Raw genomic sequence first — 20579 nt, 5'->3', positions numbered from 1 at the left:
TTCTTATTTACAGTAACAGTGGTCTCCAAATGAACCGACAGTTTTTATGGTTAGAAGTATATTATATATATTCAGTATCTGTATGACAAGAATGGGTCTGCATCATTCATTCATTCAATAAATAGGTTTTAAGCATAAAATACATGCCAGAAATCATTTTAGGTATTGGGGAATTCAACATACACAGAAAATGGTCTCTGCTCTCTGCCCTCCGGCGTTCAATACTTACTGTATAAGTCAATTTGCCCAGCAGTTGGAGTGATATACAGCTAAAGTGTTACAAGAGCTACTGTGAAAAGTTAAAACATCATGAACTACATGACTAACCATGTGAGTAGCACCCAGTAGACATACATGTAAAGATCATCAGAGCTCAACTATGTGGAAGCATGTGGGAGTGAGGGGTTTTGTTAGTGGTGGGTGTGTGGATTGGATTATAATATAGTTAGAGAAAGGAAGAATATCAAACAACTAATAAAACCATCATGTGTCCAGTGTTATCTATATATTTATGATAAGAGCTTCAGACATCCAGAGGAAGAAAATCAGTAAGTCTTCTCCAATTGTTGAACCTTATACAATTTTAAACAGGCTTTGAGGGATTAAGAAGAATTAGAAAAATAGACAAAATGAGAAGGGAGCTGTGTCATTGTACCAGCTGATCAAAACTTGGTGGGGGGTGAATCAATTTATCCTTAAAGCCTCCTGTAATCTGGAAATTCAATGATTCTCTTTTGGGTCACAAAGAAAAGGGGTAGATAAATCAAGAAAGATCATGAATGTTTTTCTAAGTTCTCAATCTGCAGTCCTTAACTCTGCAGCATCAACACCTTGTGGGGTTTGTTAGAAATATAAATTCTCAGACCCTCACCCAGCAGCACTAATTCAGATGCTCTGTGTAAGGACCAGCAATTTATGTTTTAACAGGTCCTCCTAGTGATTCTGAGGCATGTTTGAGCCTGAGAACTACTATTATTGGCATGAGTATGTAAAGGATTTAAAAAAAAAAACCCTGAATATAAGAAGCAAAATTAAGTCCACTATGACTGATATTTGAGGTTGCTGCAAGTCATTTTGTCAAATGAACCCCGGATGAGGTTTTTGCAGACTCTGTGTTCAGAGAAACCAAGGTGATCAGTCCACCTGAGCAGCTTATACTAACTCTTTCTTGATCCATGTATGTGTTCTGTAGGTCCCATGGCCATGTGGTTATGCTGTTGCTTCCCTCTGGATGCCCCCTCTCTCTCTGTCTCCATTTCTAAGGTCTACTCATTCTTTTAGGGCCCCCATAAAGTATTGAAAAACTTCCTTTTTTTCCTGCAAACTTTTCATTTCAGTAATGTCTGCATTACTCATTGGCTAGTTTTTATTTAATTTGTTGTTTAAAAATTTTATTGAAGAATATTATACATAAAAAACAGTATCTTATGTGTGTAGCTTGAGGGATTTTTATGCAAAACCAAATATACTTATGTAAATAACACCCATATCAAAGAACAAAACATTACTAGTACCTAGTCACTATCTATCTCCAAAGTAAGGACATCAACTATATTTCTGATAGCATATATTTTTATTTTCTGATAACATATATGTTTATCTAGAATTACTCTGAGTTTTGTTTTGTTTTGTTTCATTTCATCTGAACAAGTTGTTTGGGTATAGAGTCCTATTTTAGAGTCCTGTTTGGTCATTTTATTAGATAGCTTAAGTATCACTTCTGGTAGCAACCTTGAACTGTTGACGTATTGTTTCTAATAACATATTGTGACTGGCAAATCTCTGAAGGAACCCAGGCTCTTGGAGATTGCAAATTGGGAAAGCAATGCACAATCATATGACCTACCACCAATCAGCACAGTAAAAGGCAAACAGGAGTGATGCAAACTTGTCTCAACACCAAGGTTTCTAGGCACCTCTCTTCAATCTTTCGTGCTCTTTGACACTAACTTAACTATTCCTTTTCCCTGAACAACCAACTTGGGATAATTCTTTCATCCCAAAACACTATCCTCTTATCAGTATCACCTCCTTTGCATCTTTCCCTCCTTTTCACCACACTTGGCTAACCTTTTCTGAGATAAAAGAGGTATTGAATCCTCCCCTGTAAGCACGGGCTTACCCTCCTCAAAAAAGACTCTGTGTGCATTTATTTCCTATTTGATATCCATCCACTAGAGCCCAAAACATAAACTCTGGTAGATCAGGAAGTCCCATCTTGTTTATCATTGTCCCTGTAGCACCTAGAACCTTGTTGTAGGTGCTATCTATTACCTGACATGTAATAGATGCCCAACAAATTCCCCCTTTGAAATAATTAATTGTATCCATTGGGTAACAAGTTTGAAGCCAATAAATATTCAACTTGGGGCAGTTTTGAATTTGAAATATCTTGGCTCTGCCAATGATTAACCATTTGACTAGTTAAGTCACTAACTTCCCTGTGTCTCAATTTCTTCCTTTGTAAAAGTAGGACTGTGGAGGTTATCAAAGGTCTTGAGCTCAATGGAGAACATAAAGCAAATAAGTGAAAGTGGGAACCATGGCAAAGAAGATTCTAGGGACCTGCCTCTACTCAGCTCTAGGAGATTATCACCAAGGAAAAACCCATCTACTATTGCTTTAGATTCTAGTATTTCTAGAAACTCTGAAACTCCAGATTTATCTGCAGTGGAACTCTCACAAAATGTTCATGATGATGAATTTAATTAAGAAACTTAAAGCACCATTAGCTAAAAGTCACTGATGGTGACTTTTTGTTCTTGGGGCTAGGTAAGCACTAATAATACTGTGACCAACTGGTCATTTTATCTTCTTTAATATATTAATATATTCTTTAATATATTTAAGAATATATATTCATCAGATTTTTCAAGATTTCTTAAACATAAGGAGAAATTTGTAGAGTGAATCTTTCCCGAAAGAGTGGGAATAGTAATCTTTCCCTCAAAACTGTCTTTCCTCCCTGTGGATGTACCTTTATAAAATGGCATTTTAAAGATTAGATTATTTTGATGTATGTTTTAATGATAGCAAAGTAAATGGTCACTGTTCAAATTTCAAGGACCGCTGCTTTTCCCAGAATTTCAAACAGAAATACATTAAGATCTATGTATGAATAAAATTTCCTATACATTTAAATTTAAATAAGTAATCATGAAGTTTAGAAAAGAAGATGACCAATTAAAACATTGAAAACAATTTAGATAAAAAGCAATAACATCAATATGAATGACTGAGTAAACTCACTTGATGAAATAGTAAAGTTATTAAAAATGACAGTAAATCTCTTCTACAAAAATGAGAAAATGGAGCATATCTATGTTAAATAAAAAGAGAAAAACACTAAAAAGATATTTGGAATATGAAGCTGTTTTTTAAAGTTGTTTTAGGGGTGCCTGAGTGGCTCAGTGATTGAGCTCAGGTTTGATCCCAGGGTCCTGGGATCGAGTCCCACATCAGGCTCTCTGCGGGGTGCCTGCTTCTCTCTCTGCCTGTGTCTCTGCCTCTCTATGGTCTCTCATGAATAAATAAGTAAAATCTTTAAAAAAAAAAGTTGTTTTATTGAAGAAACAGTAGAAAAAATTTAGCCAAAATGTTAAAAACGAATGGGTTAGAGAGGAAAATTACAAATTATCTTTTCATCTTTTTTTCTAAATTTTCTAGATAATGACTCTATGAATCATAATTTGTGTGCACATTTATACGTGGGCATGTGTGTGTACTGCATCCTCTACCATATGTAGTACATAATACAGAATAACCATCTACTACAGGAGCAGGATGAAAACCAGTCATAACATTAATCTGGGTCTTAGCCCGCTACGCTCATGATTGTCATCCAGAGTTTGACTCTTCACTCTGCTTTACTCTGCACACACGCGTGTCTTCCCTGCACATTCAAATAAAGGAAGATTTAAAATGAGACCATACGCTCATTTCCTCAGCATCTTCTCATAGACAAATAGCCAGATGCTCCCTCAGTGGGGGAAAATGAGCTGTCATAGCTCTCACAGACATGAGCGGGGACACCTAACAAAACAGCAGCAGGAGCAGGTAAGGATTAAACCATCTCCAGATGAAGTCCCCAGGCTGCATCGGGCCCTGACTCGGGCTATCTGAGGTCAGAGCATCTGTGCAGGATGCATTGGATGATCTGAGAAAACAGAAGTTTAGAAAGAAATGTCAGGGTCGGTCCAGGGAATTCATCTGTTGGCACAGCTTTGTTCCAGGGCTCCAGGGAAAACGAGACAAAACTGTGTTGCTCAGAAGTCTTATTTAGAGTTTAAAACACATTTAAAAAATATTAAAATGTCGTGTTTGATCAGTTTTTACACTTCCAGACTCATTCACAAGCGAAGGAAAGGGCATGTATTCCTGGAAGACTGTTTTCTATTTTTAGATCGTGCGTAAGATAGATTCAGGGATGGGAGAAGATGTAGATTCTTGGATGAGACAGAGAGAGACAGAGACAGAGATCAGCACATAAGAGACTGGTTGGTAATATTCAGAGCTAAGCAGATGATAAAAATAACCGAGACTGTAATGACAAAACCAGCGCCCCTGGGGAAGATCTTTAGAGAGAGCATTCCAGACCAAGGGAACGCAGTGCAGGGTCATAAAAGTAGGAGTGAGCTGGCAGTTATTAGGACCAGACCAAGGCAGCAGGCTCTGGTAGGTGAAGGGCCAGGCCTGGAGGAAATGATCCTGAAGACAGAGACAGGAGCAAAGTCATGCAGGGCCTTTTAATCCAGGTCGGGGGACATTTTCTTAAATGACTTGGAAGCCACTGAGAGTTTTTACATTGGGGAATTAGGGCGATCTGATTACCATTTGTTAAAGATCACTCCGGCTTATGATGACATACTTTTCAATATTTTCCATTTATAGTCTTGCTTTGAACATCTAGGCTCTAATCCAAGCCAGCAGACACAAAATGGTGATATGATTAGGAAAAGGCTTTCTTTATAGTACTCATTCTGGACCAATCTGTAGCTTTTATGTGCACATTATCATTGCCCTGAGCCATAATGGGCCCAAAATTGGAGGCAGCATTCCACCTGAGTCATCATCCAGACCACTTTATAGAGCCATCGTCTCTACAAGTCTCTGGGCGCTCATTCAATTACTCATAAGGCCCAACTTTTCTCAGCTTATGAGGAACATCAAAATTACAGATACAGATACTCATATTAACACCAGTGTGAGTAATTTTGTTTTCATAAATAGTCACCAAGAATCCCTCCACACATTAAACATAGCATCCAGAACAATGGTAGAAACAGTTTTGTGACTCAGTGAATGGTTGTTTTTCTTACTCTTTTTTTTTTTTTATCCTATCCTAATCCTTCAGTATCTTGGCAAAAAAGCAAACATTAGTATTTTGCCAAACTCATATTATTTCAAGTAGAAAAAGAAGGGCCATAAGGGCAGAAATAAGTCTTAGGGGAAAACAAGAGATTTTTTTTTTTTTTAAACGAAACTACCACAATATCAAACCTAATTCATGTATTAAAGTCCTCCATTCTCCTCCCAAAGCCCAGAGCTGGAGAATTTTCTTTCTTCTCAATTTCCCAGCCCTAACGGATAGTCCGATCCTTGCCAAAGAAGTTTCTGGGCTTTTATGATGGAGAAATGAAAAATAGGCAGATGGAAGAGCAGAGTCTCTAGAAGGGGAGTTGAGGGCTTAGGAAGGTGTGGGTTAAGTTGGCCTATGGAGGAGTGAGTTCGGGGAAGGGAAGGTGGAGAAGAGGGTTTTTCAGCTGAGGTTGGAGGGAGTGAAGTGGGGTGGATTTGATGGAGAAGGGGGGGTCCTGGTGGAGTGGGGGCAGGGAGACAGCTGATAGGGAGAGGAGGAGAGCTAAGAGAACATGCTGGAGTGATGAACTGGACCAGAGTACTCTCCCTCTGATCCTTCTGTTCTTTGGACACAGGATTATACAAATACTGGGCTGCATGGATCAGAGATTTCAAAAGTGATTTTTAAAAATCGAATTAATAAGGAGAAAAGTAACAGGAAAGAAAAGAAAGAAAGAAACACAAATAGAGTGAAGAAGATTAAGATGAAGGAGGAAACCATTCACAAGTATAAGTAATGATTTTGTCTCTTATGTTTTCAAACCCTTTGAACCAAAGTGTTCATTTGCCAAGATCTGAAGGAAGCCATTTTCGTTCTCAGTGACAGTGAGTATGGAAACAAGGTGCAACCACTTAGCAGGAAACTACCAGGTGCTCAGGGATCTGGACTAAACCGACCTGCTCTTCTAGCCTCATGTCCCTTCACACCTGTTTCCACTGTGCATGTCAGGGATGGGCAGTCATTCCCTGGTCCCCAGCACACCAACTCTTTCTCACCATCTTATTTTCTCAAGAGATGCCTTTCTCTTCCTCTTCTCATTAATGTATTAAACAATGATCTATTATATTCTGCACATTCTATGTGTCAGTGATTCTAGATGCAGTGATACTTATGCTAGTTGAGAAAAAATATTCTATTTTCCACTTCTCAAAATTACTTTTGAAAGTATATGAAAATAATTTTAATATAATATAATGTCTTTTTTTTAAATTATTTGTTCATGAGAGACACACAGAGAGAGGCAGAGACACAGGCAGAAGGAGAAGCAGGCTCCCTGTATGGAGCTCGATGTGGGACTCAATCACAGGACCCTGGGATCATGACCTGAGCCAAAGGCAGATGCTCAACCACTGAGCCACCCAGGCGTCCCTAATATAATGTCCGAAGTAAGAATTTCTATACTCTAGTCATGTTCTTAATCCTCTCATCTTTTTCTGGATGACACACAAAGCCACACATAAGGTGCACCCATGCAAAACACACACACATGCCACACACTCACAATCCCACATCCTCTCCCAAGCTCACAGATATACCAAGGGTAAAACTCTTTGTGATTAAAAAAAAAAATCATTATTCATAGCCCAACAAAATGGATTTCAATCATGGTCCTGATTAGTGAACATCTGTGTCCCCAGAAAATCCACAATATTTTAGGTTACTTCATTAGTAAAAAATGAATTAGTAATCTTCCAGTTTAAACATTCTATTAAATCTACGCATAAATTTCATATGAAATTTATGAATATATGAATGTATACACACATGTAAGAAAATTCTTATATACATCCTCTCTTATTGTGTACCTTAAATATTTATAGAACTTAAAGATCTGATTATTATAGTTATTATTTAAAACAATTTTAAAAGATGGTCTTTTCAGTTGAATAAATATGTTTGCAATAACTGAAAGGATTTTAAAGGACTTTTAAAACACAGTAACTAACTACAATGCATTAATATGGTTAATCAAACACTCTAACAAATGATCTAACCACATGGTAGGTTGACTAGGAATGGAAGTCTTATTGCCAGGCTCAGAGTACTGATTGCTAAGGAGTATTGTCTTTTCCTGTTTAGAGAAAAAAAACCCATTCAAGTGCCAAATGAAATTCTAAATCAATTCTTCAGTTTGCTGTTTAAAAGTAAAGTAGTCAAAACATTAGTTGATTAAGCACTTAATTCTGTGAAGCAGGATTCTTGAAAAGAAACTTAATCATATCAGAGCTACAATACTAAACAATGATTTTCATTTATAGCTTACTAACAAAAAAAGCCAAAGCGATTCAAAGAATAAGCATGAAAAAAAGTGTTCTGAATTATAAAAGAATTATATAAAGTGCAGGAAGCATATTCTCAATTATATCATTGATCAATGTTAATGTTTACATTTTTGTCCTTAAGAAAATGAAGACAAAGGAGAGAGAGGAACTCAAGAGATACGAATAATAAAAAATAATTACATGTCTACTTCCTTGGCTCTATTTCCCCTAGAATTCATGAATAATTCTAAAATCTGAGTACGGACCAGCTATTTATGGATGACACCAAATAATAACTACAGGATCCAAATAGAAGTTGTGGTTTAATTATTAACATCATTTGAAATAGATTAACAGCTAAGAACAAACAGATTAAGAATTAAATAGTTAAGAATTATAAATAGTTTAGCACAAAGTCTATACGTAATAGGCCAGATTAACTGAGAATTAGTTGGTTGGAAGAAACCCAATTTATAAATCAGTTACTTGTTTAAAAAAGAATACAGAGATACTTATATATGGTATTTTTGTTTTATACCAACATTGTGTCAGAAACAAGATTTAAAACTTTCCCCAAAATGTTAGAAACAGGTTTCTGGACATTTATTGTAGTATTTTCAGCACAATTATATTCGGCAATTTTTTTTTATGTTGGCTTTGAAAAGAAATTTCTCACTACCTTTGTATAAATCATGAGTGATTGAGAGGAAAAAAAAGAATAATCAATGTTCATGAGAAGGCATAGAAAGTAGAAACCGTTTCACAGTCATCTCTACAGTTGTGTTTGGAAACTTGACAGTTTATGGCAACCCTTCTGAGCTAAAAATACAGGATACAACTGATGTAAGGAAAATGAAACAGTAAAATAAAAAATGTATACTTTTTTAATGAGAAGGAACAAACTCCTAACCTTTTAAGTGTAGCCAAAAGGACCATTAAGATATACATTTTGCCTATTGAAAGAGAAAGCCTGAGCAAGAGTCTGCAGCTGACACAAGCGAGAGATTACACAACCAGACTTTGCAAAGGCATTAATCACATTTTGTGATGTGAAAATCTGAGATGCACTGAAAAAAGAAATCCAGTAGAAGCAATCCTTTCTACCTTCCTCTGCCTTCACCTCAGCCCAGAGGGCATTCCAGGACCCCTCTTTCCACAGATGCCCTTTGTCTAGGCAGCAGCAGGCCCACTAATGCATTTGCCCTGAGTGGACCTGGCACATGGCATGGAGGCTTCTTGCCAGTACACACCAACTCTGGCAAAGCCAGGTCAACACTCCACGATCGAAGCAAGGCTGTGGGCTGAAAATCCCCTGGTGAAGTGTTTCACATTTGACAGTGCGTCTCCAACATATCTGTATTTTCAACATCAAACTATGGATTATATTCCTTTCCTAATGCCAGATGTCTCAATGCTGTGAAATTTCAGAAGTTAAAATCTACAGCAAACTTCATGAAAAGAGGCAGAATTTGTTTCTAAACCAACTGCTTCCTCTACCCTCAATACCTTTTTTTTTCTTTTTCTTTTTTTTTCTTTTTTTGGCCCTGCTCCCTAGCCTTTTCCATGAGGAAGGTCTGGTATTACTGTTTCTGAGGTTGTTCTGTTACATAACAGGGTGCTGTGTCACTGGAGATGTCACCTGCGGAAAGCCATCAGTTGTAAGAACAACTCATGGAATTCTCTTGTAGAAGAAAATAAAATCTGGGATCCCTGGGTGGCGCAGTGGTTTGGCGCCTGCCTTTGGCCCAGGGCGCGATCCTGGAGACCTGGGATCCCACGTTGGGCTCCCGGTGCATGGAGCCTGCTTCTCCCTCTGCCTATGTCTCTGCCTCTGTGTGTGTGTGTGTGTGTGTGACTATCATAAATAAATAAAAATTTAAAAAAAAAGAAGAAGAAAATAAAATCTATTAACATAAAAATGCAATTAATGCAATATAAAATTAAGGTAGACCTGTAAGATATACAGCTTAACATAAAATATAAATATCTAGGTATCTAACATACCTCACATTTAAGATTTCTATCCAAGTTGACGTTCCTTTATGCCATTAATCTTTCTCTGAAAAATTTTATGTGAATCACCTAATGTAAATTTTTACAAAATTATGTAAATTTTATGCAAACTGGAGCCATTTCTTACATGGAGTATAATAGCAAATTACTTAAAAGTGTAAAATCAATATTTTCTGAAATTAAGACTCTTCCAAGTTGTAAGCAAGGCATTATGACCTTCATTCATTTGTTATTTATTTATTTATTTATTTATTTATTTATTTATTTATTTATTCATTTATGATTTTAATTATTTATTTGACAGAGAGAGAACAAAAGAGTGCACAAGCAGGGGGAACACCAGGCTGAGGCAGAGGGAGAAGTAGACTCCCAGTAAAGCAGAGAACCCGATGCAGGGCTCCATCCCAGGACCCCAGGACCATGACCCAAACCAAAGGCAGCTGCTTAACCAGGCACCTTTGCTTTTTTGTAATGTGAGTATTTAAGATATTTTAATAAAGCAATGCATACCGAGAGAATGAAAATTAAATAGGACACTAAGCAATTGTCCAGCAAATTTACTGACCACTGATAATCTATCAGATAATTCACTTTCCAAGGTAAATAATCTCTCCTGGTTTTTTGAGGGGAGCCAGGGGATGGGAGGCTCACAGGTGACATTTGAGCATGGTCCCATTTACTTTGGCTACAAAAGCACTGTGCTTAGAGCAAACATTTTTCATTGAAGTTGTTGAGCTCCTTAGGCCAGGATATGACACAGGCCAGTCTGTGCTAGCTGAACTTGTGGCAAACACGCGGGTGGAGCTCTTGTAGGTATTATCACTGCTCTGCTCCGATGTACATCTAGCCAGTCCAATCTATTGATCACTATTCTTCCTTCCAAATAGTCCGCTATATTTGTCTTCCTTCAAAAGAGGATTACTAACTACCCTTTTGGGTTTTTGGTTGATGTTGTTTTTTTCTCTGCATACGTTTAACTAAAGCCCATTTATTTTACTTCAAACTTCCAAAACTTCCGATGCTCCCTGAAGCTCACGAGCAATTTCCATTTCCAGAAATAGCTAGGCATCCTTCCGAGATGTTGTTAAAGCCTGCTTTAATATAGCACGTGTTTATTTAAACTCAGTGACAACTCCTTGGTGGTGGTTTCTGCTTCTAGCCAAAGGTTGAATAGGTCATGAAGCATAATTCTAATAGCGAAAAGAGTTGTTTTGTGACAAGTGTAAAGCCCTCTAGGGAAGAAAGTGCTAGCAATTGTACCCTTCACCTTTGAGGAGTAAGAGTCTTGTCTTCATTTCTCATCATTGGGCCATTAGCCTTGTCAAATTCTGATACATTGTTAAGGTTCCATAGGAACCCAGATATTAACGCCCCATTTCTCCCTGCTGAGATGGGAGAAACATACAGTCATCTCTCTTAGTATGTGGGATGACAGGCAACTGAGCCAGAAAAAGAGCCCAGCCCAGGCACAAAGATCAGAATATGAGTTTATTTTTTTCTATTATGGTACCATGTGCAAATAACTCCCTATTCATTTTTGAAAATAGAGAAAACAACCCCTTAAAATTGCAGAAGGATGTGAAACACGAATACACAGCACAAGTAATGGTTCTTAAATGCACAGACATAACACAGTTGTTTCAAATCCCACAAAGAAAAGGAATTTTGTATGGCTCAGCCCCTGAAGACTGAAAACCTTATGACCATAAAATTAAAAGATTGTTTTACAGTTTATCCTTGAAATGAAGGAAGGATTTTTTTTTCTTTCTGTTCTCTCTCTCTCTTTTTTTTTTTATTTTTAAAAACACAGAATTGGTTGTATACTTTTATGGAAATATCTTCTTAAAGCTTAAGTCTCCTGCCAGGCATCTTGGCAAAGCCACCCACCTGCAGCCACAGCGAGTCCTCGTCTTGCCATCCCCACCCATTCGCCTGCTCTCCCTCTCCAGTGTCCCCAGCAACAGGTGTCTCATTAGCACCTGAGCGATGCCAGCTTCTGAGGAAGGCTGCGAACTGAGTAAACACATGCTCCATTTTTATCTCTTTATGAGTCATTACTTAAAGGTTTTATCACCAGATTGCCACACTTAATTATGCACAGCCATAATTAAATATGAGCATTCTTAGGTCTGCTTTTTTTCAATTTTAGTTTAAACTTCAGTGACATGTTTTGCTGTTCGCTAATGTAAAGCTATCTTTAAAAGAACTGTAGGAGGTGCTTTTTTGAAGGGGGCAGAGTGGGGCAGGGTTTTTCTTTTTTCATATACCAGTATTTGTTTTTGTGATTTTTTTTAATCTTAAAAAAAACCCTACATTGTATTTAAAGACCTAGAGAGCATCACCAGAAATAGGGATAATTAAATTAGAGACTGTTAAGTTTATTTTTTATAGGAGGCACGAAAGTAGGTTATTGCTTGCCTTATAAGTTACAATTTGACTAAGATATTAGGAAATCTCAGGCAAAATCAGATGACTAATTGAATTCTGTATTTTCCTTGTGTTTTGAAGATATCTGTTAATTGGCTGAGGGCAATTTAAAACGAAATTATCCATTTTACCAAGAAGATTATAAACAGCAAGATTTCCTTTTTCTTGTGTTTTTCTGCTCTGATTTCCTTCAAGTTTTCCTATATGTATAACTCAGGCGTGGGATAGAACCCCTATCTAACCCCCACCCCCATTTGCTAACTCATAAGGAGGAACCAAAAGTTTGCTTTTAAGGTCATGTCTCTCTGTGGCCTCTCCAGAACATTCCCATAATGTCGTGAACCTTTCCAAACCCTCCAAGTTTTTGTGGGCTGATCACCATAAATGATTTTATTACTAAAGGCCATGGGTCTTAGACCCCTGAATGCTCTAACACCCCCCCAAACTTCCCACCCAGGGACAATGAGGAAAAATAGTTATCCACTTCCCCCCACATTCTAGAAATGAGCATGCCAGCTTGTGTAAACTACAGAAGTTGTGCACATTTCCTTGACAGAGATTTAGGGCAATCATGCAAGGAACTTATGAAAAAGGATCGCATGGCCTTTCCTTTTGAATTTCACATGAGAAGATGCCTAGAATCTGTGGGCACCAAGGGAGGGACACTTGGGAGGATATTCCCACACTCTAATTAGTATAATCACCCCTCAAGCATCCTGTTCTTCAATATTCATGGGCTGAAACTGAGTCCTCCTCTGCAGGCTGACTCCTTTCCCTTACCTCAGGAAGAGATTTCACTCTGGTTTCCTCTAGGGTCATCCACTCTCCAGAAATTCCCTGGCCATCAATCAAATGGAATTAATATCTCTTCTGTCTTATTTTATGGGAACTAGAGAGGGTTAGGTGAGGTGGTGGTGGAGAGCAAATCGTGGTCCCATCAGTAAGGATCCAAGCTGACTCTGGTGCAAGTTTTTATTCTTAATCTTCCTGCAAGTAAGAACTGTAACTCTGCTGGTTCCTTTACTAGTTGACCAGCTATGGCAATTTGGACATCTTGTATTGCAAACATAAAGAAAAGGCAAAACAAAGTAAAGCCAAACACAGATCCTCTGAGTCCTAACTGGATTCAACAAAAAGGAAATAGATTGGCTTTCACTCATGAAAGCTGCTGTTCAGGAGCAGTTTTTGCCTTAACATGGCTTGATGGACGGGCTTAAATAATGTTCCCCAGAACCTACAATACTCCCGTCCTTTTCTTCACCTTCTTGGTATTGGTTCACCCCAGGCCATGTGAACTGAAAGTTGTCAAATAAAAATTGGGGGAGCCCAGGTGGTTCAGCAGTTTGGCGCTGCCTTCAGCCCAGGGCATGATCCTGGAGACCCGGAATCTAGTCCCATGTCGGGCTCCCTGCAAGGAGTCTGCTTCTCCCTCTGCCTGTGTCTCTGCTTCTCTCTCTCTCTCTCTGTGTCTCTCATGAATAAATAAATTTAATATGTTTAAAAATTAAAAAAAATAAAAATAAAAATTGTACTAGATTGAGTTAACCAGGCAAGAAAGACTTTGTCAAAGACTATTGGAATAGAAGAGAAAGAGTAAACTCAACCTCACTGAAACAAAAGGCAGGAGGGCTTTTAAACACTAATGTGAACTGGTGGAAAAATATTGAGGAATAAGGTAGAGTTTGATCAATGTGATTAGATCACCTGTGTTTTCTGATTGGTACTTATAGAAGTAGTTAGGATCCTATCCTCCCAGAGAGATTGTGAAACAGGACTCTATCTTTCTTGATTATTGCAATAATTGTATTTATATTTCAAAAAGACGGTTCTCAAGTTCACAAGAAAATCATTCTTGGGTTATAAAATTGGCAGGAGATAGGCCTAAAGATTTATATCTTAGAAGGACAGAGAACGAATGTACAATTGAAAGTTTTCTAAAACAAAATCTCCAAGAAAAGATTGCTCAGGGTCTTACAATCAGGAAGAAATCTAGCTAAAGTTTAGTCAAGCTGAGAGAAATATCTTGGTCAAACTAAATCCTCAAATGGGAATCAGAGATTTTGGAAAAACTTATGTAGAAGACATAAACGACCAATAGTCAACCACTAATCATATCTTTTCCAGTTTAAACTCATTTGGAGGAAAATAGACTTGCCCAACGAAGAAGGATTTGACCATGTCATTAGAAATAGTAACTTCTCATTATTTTGTTGGGTACCTTGTGTTCTTTTCTATTTCACCTTGCAGCTGATAGCATCACACTTCATATGTTCTATATATTATGTAGGTAAAGGAAGTGTTATGTTAAGAAACACACAAAGCTAACTCAAATTCATTTGATTTGGGTACGATCTTTAGTTCATTCAAGTTCAAATATTTTGGAAAGGATTTTAGTCCTCTAATCCCTGTGGCTGACTTGCTTACTGCTCCTTACCCATAGTTATCATTGTTCATTGACGTCATTGGCTTTGTTTTCTTTTTGTGGGGTGCCAGCTCTGGGCACAAAGATTTTGATCAAGGCCCTGCACTAACAATTCAATCTCCTGGAGACTACTCCTCAGTGCATAGATCCGCATTAGTTGGAGGTTCTGTCCCCGGAAGGTATCATCTTTCCTGTATTTGGGAAGCCTTCTTTCTTTATACGAGTCACTTCCTTCTGAAATGACCAGAAGTCTCATTTCTGACCTCAGAAGGATATTGCAGTCTAATTTCCAGAAGGAGAAGCTGATACGAAGACACTTGATCTTTAAACACAAAGGTTTGGCTTCCCTTCCAACTAGGGAAAGGGAAAATTTTTTTTTCTTTTTTTAAATTTCATTAAGTTTTTTATAACAATGAGTTTTATAAATTATCCCACTACATAATTTTTAATGTTTTTTCTCTCTTTTTTTTCCAGGAAATGGCTCTGGCCTCAATTAAATTATTTTGATTTATATTTTCTCTCTGAAAAAAGTGGGTGGGATAGGATGTGGTCAAAAGGAATTTATCCCACCATCTATAGGAATGTGATTATATAGTTTATTTTGCATTTAAGTAAGACCATTTTATCCTGCTAGATTTACACTGTAGAATCCCATCCTCTGAATTTAATTTTTGTCATGTAGGCTAAGTGCCTTGGCAAAAGAACAAAGACAGAAGTTAATCTGATGGAGTTCTAACACTAATTCTTTCTGCATACACTTGTTTTCAGGCCTTGGAGAGAAGTACAAGATAGGATTTAGAAAGAAATAAGCTACTAGGATAAAAAGAACGTGACAAGTATGGATTAGAAAGAAGGGACTGAAAAAATGAAGAGAAATATCTAGGAAAGAAAATAGTATTACAAGTAAGAAATGTTTCTCACATTTTGAGGAAAAGGTAGAGATATGACTCAAAAGTGGGTTGGTTAGTGGTAAGAAAGATAATGCCCAAATGGCAGGTAAAAACGAATTAGAATAAAGTGTTTTTGGCGTCATTGGAAAAAGAGAATTCACAAGACTGTTAACAGGAGGGACTAGAATATGTCCTTTTAGAGTGTGTTTATAACCTGTCAGCTACACTTGCATTATGAATACGTAACGATTCAACTGCTCACCATTTTTACTGAACCATGATTGGTGTCGAATAAATGCACATGGAATAGAAGATACATTTTTTGATTCACCTCTGATTTTTAATCTTTATGCAAGGATTTTAATAATGCTAAATTTCATCTTCTAAAATTTTAAGTTTTAAAAATTTGTAGTAGATCTAGTAGATTTTGGATTCTTAAAAATATAAGAAGTATATTTTTATAGCATGTAATTTCTTTAAGGAACATTTATTATTCACGATATCCTTGAGATAAATGCTTAGGATATCTAACTTCCTATTTCTGGCTGCAAACAAATCCTCTTCCTGCCCACATCTGGGGGTCTTTTCAAGGATATTCTTTGAAGAAACAGTATAAGAATTCAAAATCCCATGTTTATCCATTAAGGATTTTTGTAAAAGGAGACATTCTGTGGAATTCACACTGCCTATGCTTATTTCAAATATGGACAGCATGAAGCCTTTCAGGAACATTTCCAGATTTCAGAGAACAACTTGGCTCAAATAATGGGAGACTAGTGGGAGCTAATTCTTATTTGATCTCAACTTTTTTCTAATTCTCAACCCTTCTAGCTTAAATGTTTAATGTAGCATCTTTATTGTGCCTGCTTTGCAGCAATATTTTTTCCCAGAGATTATTCCATATTTTGTGGGCTGCTGTTGTGTATATATTTCTATATAAAAAAAATTTTCCCAATGAATGTTTAATTGCCAATATTTTAGTTTAAAGGCTACTGGAAATAGTCTAACATTTATATTCTTCAAATGGTTAGTGGAGAGTGTCAAGTATATGATATTGATATAGAAATCATATTTTTAAATAGTGCAAAAATATAGCACTATAACTTTCTCAGCCTTGAAGAATTTAAAGGTTATTAAGCATTACTGTGTCAGAACCATTCCATGAAGTATTTTCTAATGTTTATCATTTGTTTTTCAGATGCTATTAGAGGAAACAAAGATAACTAGTGCCAGAATATTTTTCTTAAAGGATTATAATTTATGATAGAGATGGTATGTGGGTTTTCTAACCCCCACCAAACAATTATGCAACACAAGCAAAGTGTCCTATCCTTTAACTCAGTTTCCACACTCTAACCTGAAGATAGTGTCAGATCACTAACATAGAATAGCTAAAGAATTCCAGGAAACAAGTTTATCAGTTTGTAGAAGAAATGGTAAAAGATACAGATAAACCCCAGATACAGAGATACTTAGAGAGAACTCTGGGAGGATCCTGAGCACAGAAAATTCTGTCCCCATTGAGTTGGGGTATGTCACTCTTTTGGTGCATGGATGTGTTCACCAACCTGGATGCTCCAAAAACTCTTTACTATTGGGATTTTATGGAAGCTTCTTCACAGAGGCATGATCCATTAGTAACTTCATTTCCATCCCTTTTCTCCTCTTCAGAGGATGGGGAGTGGGGCTGAAAATTCCAGTTCCCATCTAGAAGCCATACCAGGAGCTCATGGAGAGTCACTTCATTAGAACAACAACAACAACAACAACAAACCAAATCAAAAGAAACAAACAAACAAACAAACAAACAAACAAACCACACACACATGCAAAAAAACAAACAACAAACATACACACACAAAAAATTCCTGTCACCCAGGAAATCCCAAACCAATCTAGGAGCCCTGTGGTCAGGAACCAAGGTTAAAAACCAAATATTAAAACCAAAGATGCTCCTAGTGGCCTTATTTAAGAAATTAAAAGTTTCAGGAGCCCTGTGCCAGAAATTGGGGTCAGAGACCAACGATACATTTTCTATTATTTCACAGATGAGCAAACAAAAAAGGAAATGCAATGCAGGCTAAGAACTACATAACTGTTATTGGACTGTTTCTTCTGCAGATAAATAGAAATTCTCAGAAATGTGAAAAAGCAAAAAAGCAAAACTTCAAAGGCTCCAAAGAGAGACTAATAAGAAGGAAGACTGAACATAGAAGAAGAGGATGGCCGTGGTGAGTTTCAGGTTTCTTAGTTTCTACCCTGAGTGCAGACCTAGCTAAATCTTTTATACAAAACCTATTGGGCAGCCTGGGTGGCTCCCCAGTTTATCACCACCTTCAGCTCAGGGTGTGATCCTGGAGACCTGGAGTCCCACGTCAGGCTCCCTGCATGGAGCCTGCTTCTCCCTTTGCCTGTGTCTCTGCCTTTCTCTCTCTCTCTCTCTCATGAATAAATAAATAAAACCTTAAAAAAAATACTATATTTTGGGCTTCAAAAACCAAAAACAGAGTTTAAGGCAACCATAGCCATTGGAAGGTAAAGACAGAAATGGCGAAGAGGAGAGAGCCAGAGCAGAGGAAGCCCAGGATCCTGAATCCAGAAGGGATGCAGATATTTCCAGTTATTATGTAAGCCTGAACACCAGTGCCTGGAGTAGTGGTTTTGTACAAAGTGGGTCCTTTTAATAATAGTAGGCAATGCTTATGGAGTGCCTGCAATGTCAGTGAAGTTGGAGACAGATCAATTGAAATTGTCCATGTGACAAAAAGAACAAAAGGACTAAAAAAAAAAAATGAAGAAACACAAATGAAAGTTGTGTAATAGAGTGCTGTATATGAACATAGATATTAATACAACTCATTTTGCTGAAGGATTAGTAAATCAGATCTTGAAGGAAGAGTAGACCTACATATGCTAGCCAACAGCTCCCTAATGAAATGAAAAGCAAAATAAGGACCAGATGCATTGATGGGGAAAAATAAGTAAAACCCAGTAGCTTGGATTCAAGGATAAGCTTACGGATAGGAGGGAGGAGAGGTGTGGTACTGTATATATGTTAAGAAATTGGAAGACAATACAAAGCCCTGAAACAACATGAGTCTCTGAAAGATAATTGGCTGGTAAAGGAGTAGATTTTGAGGGAAATACTGAATCCATGGTTCTATATATCTTCCACATGCCTTTTTCTGTGTTTCTTTTATTAAACATACAATCAGTACTTACTAAATTATAGTTCCTTCTCTATTGCCAACCACACCTAAATTATTATGCCAAATTGTGTAAATGTTTACCTAGATCTCATCTATCTTTCTGTTGATGTTGTCTCTTTTGCTACAACCCTAGCTCAAACTACTTAACATAGCTCATCAGGATTAATTTAATATAGCTCATCAGGATTACTTCACATAGCTCATGGGGATTAATTTAACATAGTTCATGGGGATTAATTTAGCATTGTTCTTGGAGATTACTTCACCCAGCTCATGGAGATTAACTTAACATAGTTCATGGGGATTACTGTAGTAACCTTACATCCATTCTTGCTCTACTCCAATCCATTCCCCACCTAGGAGCCAGAGTGGTCTATTACATTGCATCTATGCCTACTTAAATCACTCTTCCGTGTTTGAGAGGGTTTGCTGTTATTTGTAGGGTATTGAAAAGTGTGGAAGTCATGAACATGGCCATCAGTAGGAAAATAAAATACAGACCATTGTGTAATTTTCTAGAGAATCCTTTGGAGTTAGTGTCAGAAGATTAAACATCTGCTTACATCAACACAAATGCATCATAAAGACAATAATGAGTGGGAAAAAAAGGTGCTGAACATTATAACAAAATAATGTCATTTATGTAAATTTAAAAACACACAAACTAAGACTACATATACCGTTTATGTCTATTTACTGAAACATTTCAAAGCAAGGTTAGAAAGCTAGCACACCTTTTGCAGAAAAGTACTTTTGTTCCCTTTAAAAAATTTTAAATTTCTTAGCAAAGTAAAGGAAACATTACTTTCATTAAATATGGGAAATACTAGTGTTACATTATTTTCTGTTTTTCCCTGAAATATTTAATCCCACTTTAAAACAAACAAACAAAAAATGCTAGACAGCCAAAACTTTGAGACATTATTTTCTCTTATCATTTCTACAAAAATTAATCAGTTTTACAATAAGGAAGGGAGGTAGGGAATATATACCTTACGGGAATGTAAAGATAGTACAAATGGGGGCACTTTGTCAAGTAAACCTTTTACTTCTAGATATTTTTAAGTGAACATAGCTTCTCTCAGTAGTTCTCAAAAATTTTGGTCTGGATCATTTTAAACTCTTAAAATTTATTGAGTCTATCAAAAACCTTTTGCTTATGTGAGTTTTATATAGTGCTATTACCATAGTAGAAATCAAAACTGGGAAATTTTGAAAACACAAGAAAACACAAGCACATATTCTGTTAGCCAATTAGAATAACATCAAAGGCCTCTGGAAAACTCAGTTATACACTCCTAAGAGCATGCAAATGGAAGATATATAATGTCTTTATGTGATTATGTAAAGGCCTTTATCATGTGGACTTCCTGAAAAGATCTTAGGGTCCCCAGATATCCAATGACTTGGAGAAAATCTTGCACATCACATGTGAATCAGGCCTCATGTGTAGGAATATTATTGGAACATTTTTTTTTGCGGAAGGGGGAATTCGGGAAAACAAACTGAAATGTTCATCAACATCAGATGGATAAATAAATTTTGGTATCTTTCAAGTTAGAATTTTATGCAGCACTTAAAATGCTTACAGTGAAAATATAAAAATATATAATATAATCTACAATACACATAATATATAAAAATCTATAATATATAATATAGATAAATCTATAATATAAATTATAGAAGGGTATTAAATATGGGTTGAGTGTTTGTGTCTCTTCCTCAAAATTTCTATGTTCAGATCCTAATCCCCAAAGCTATATTAGGAATTGAAGCCTTTGGAAAATGATTAGCTGGTGAGGATGGAGCCCTCATGAATGAGATTAGTGATCTTGTAAAAGAGATCTTAGGTTGTTCTTCGGTCCCTTCCATCTTTTTTTTTTTTTTAATTTGTATATATATATATATATATATATATATATATATATATATATATTTTTATTGGAGTTCTATTTGCCAACATATATTATAACAGCCAGTGCTCATCCCATCAAG

This window comes from Canis lupus, chromosome 9 (genome assembly GCF_048164855.1).
Source record: "Canis lupus baileyi chromosome 9, mCanLup2.hap1, whole genome shotgun sequence".
Taxonomy (NCBI): domain Eukaryota; kingdom Metazoa; phylum Chordata; class Mammalia; order Carnivora; family Canidae; genus Canis; species Canis lupus.
Note: the sequence above shows the minus strand (reverse complement) of the source record.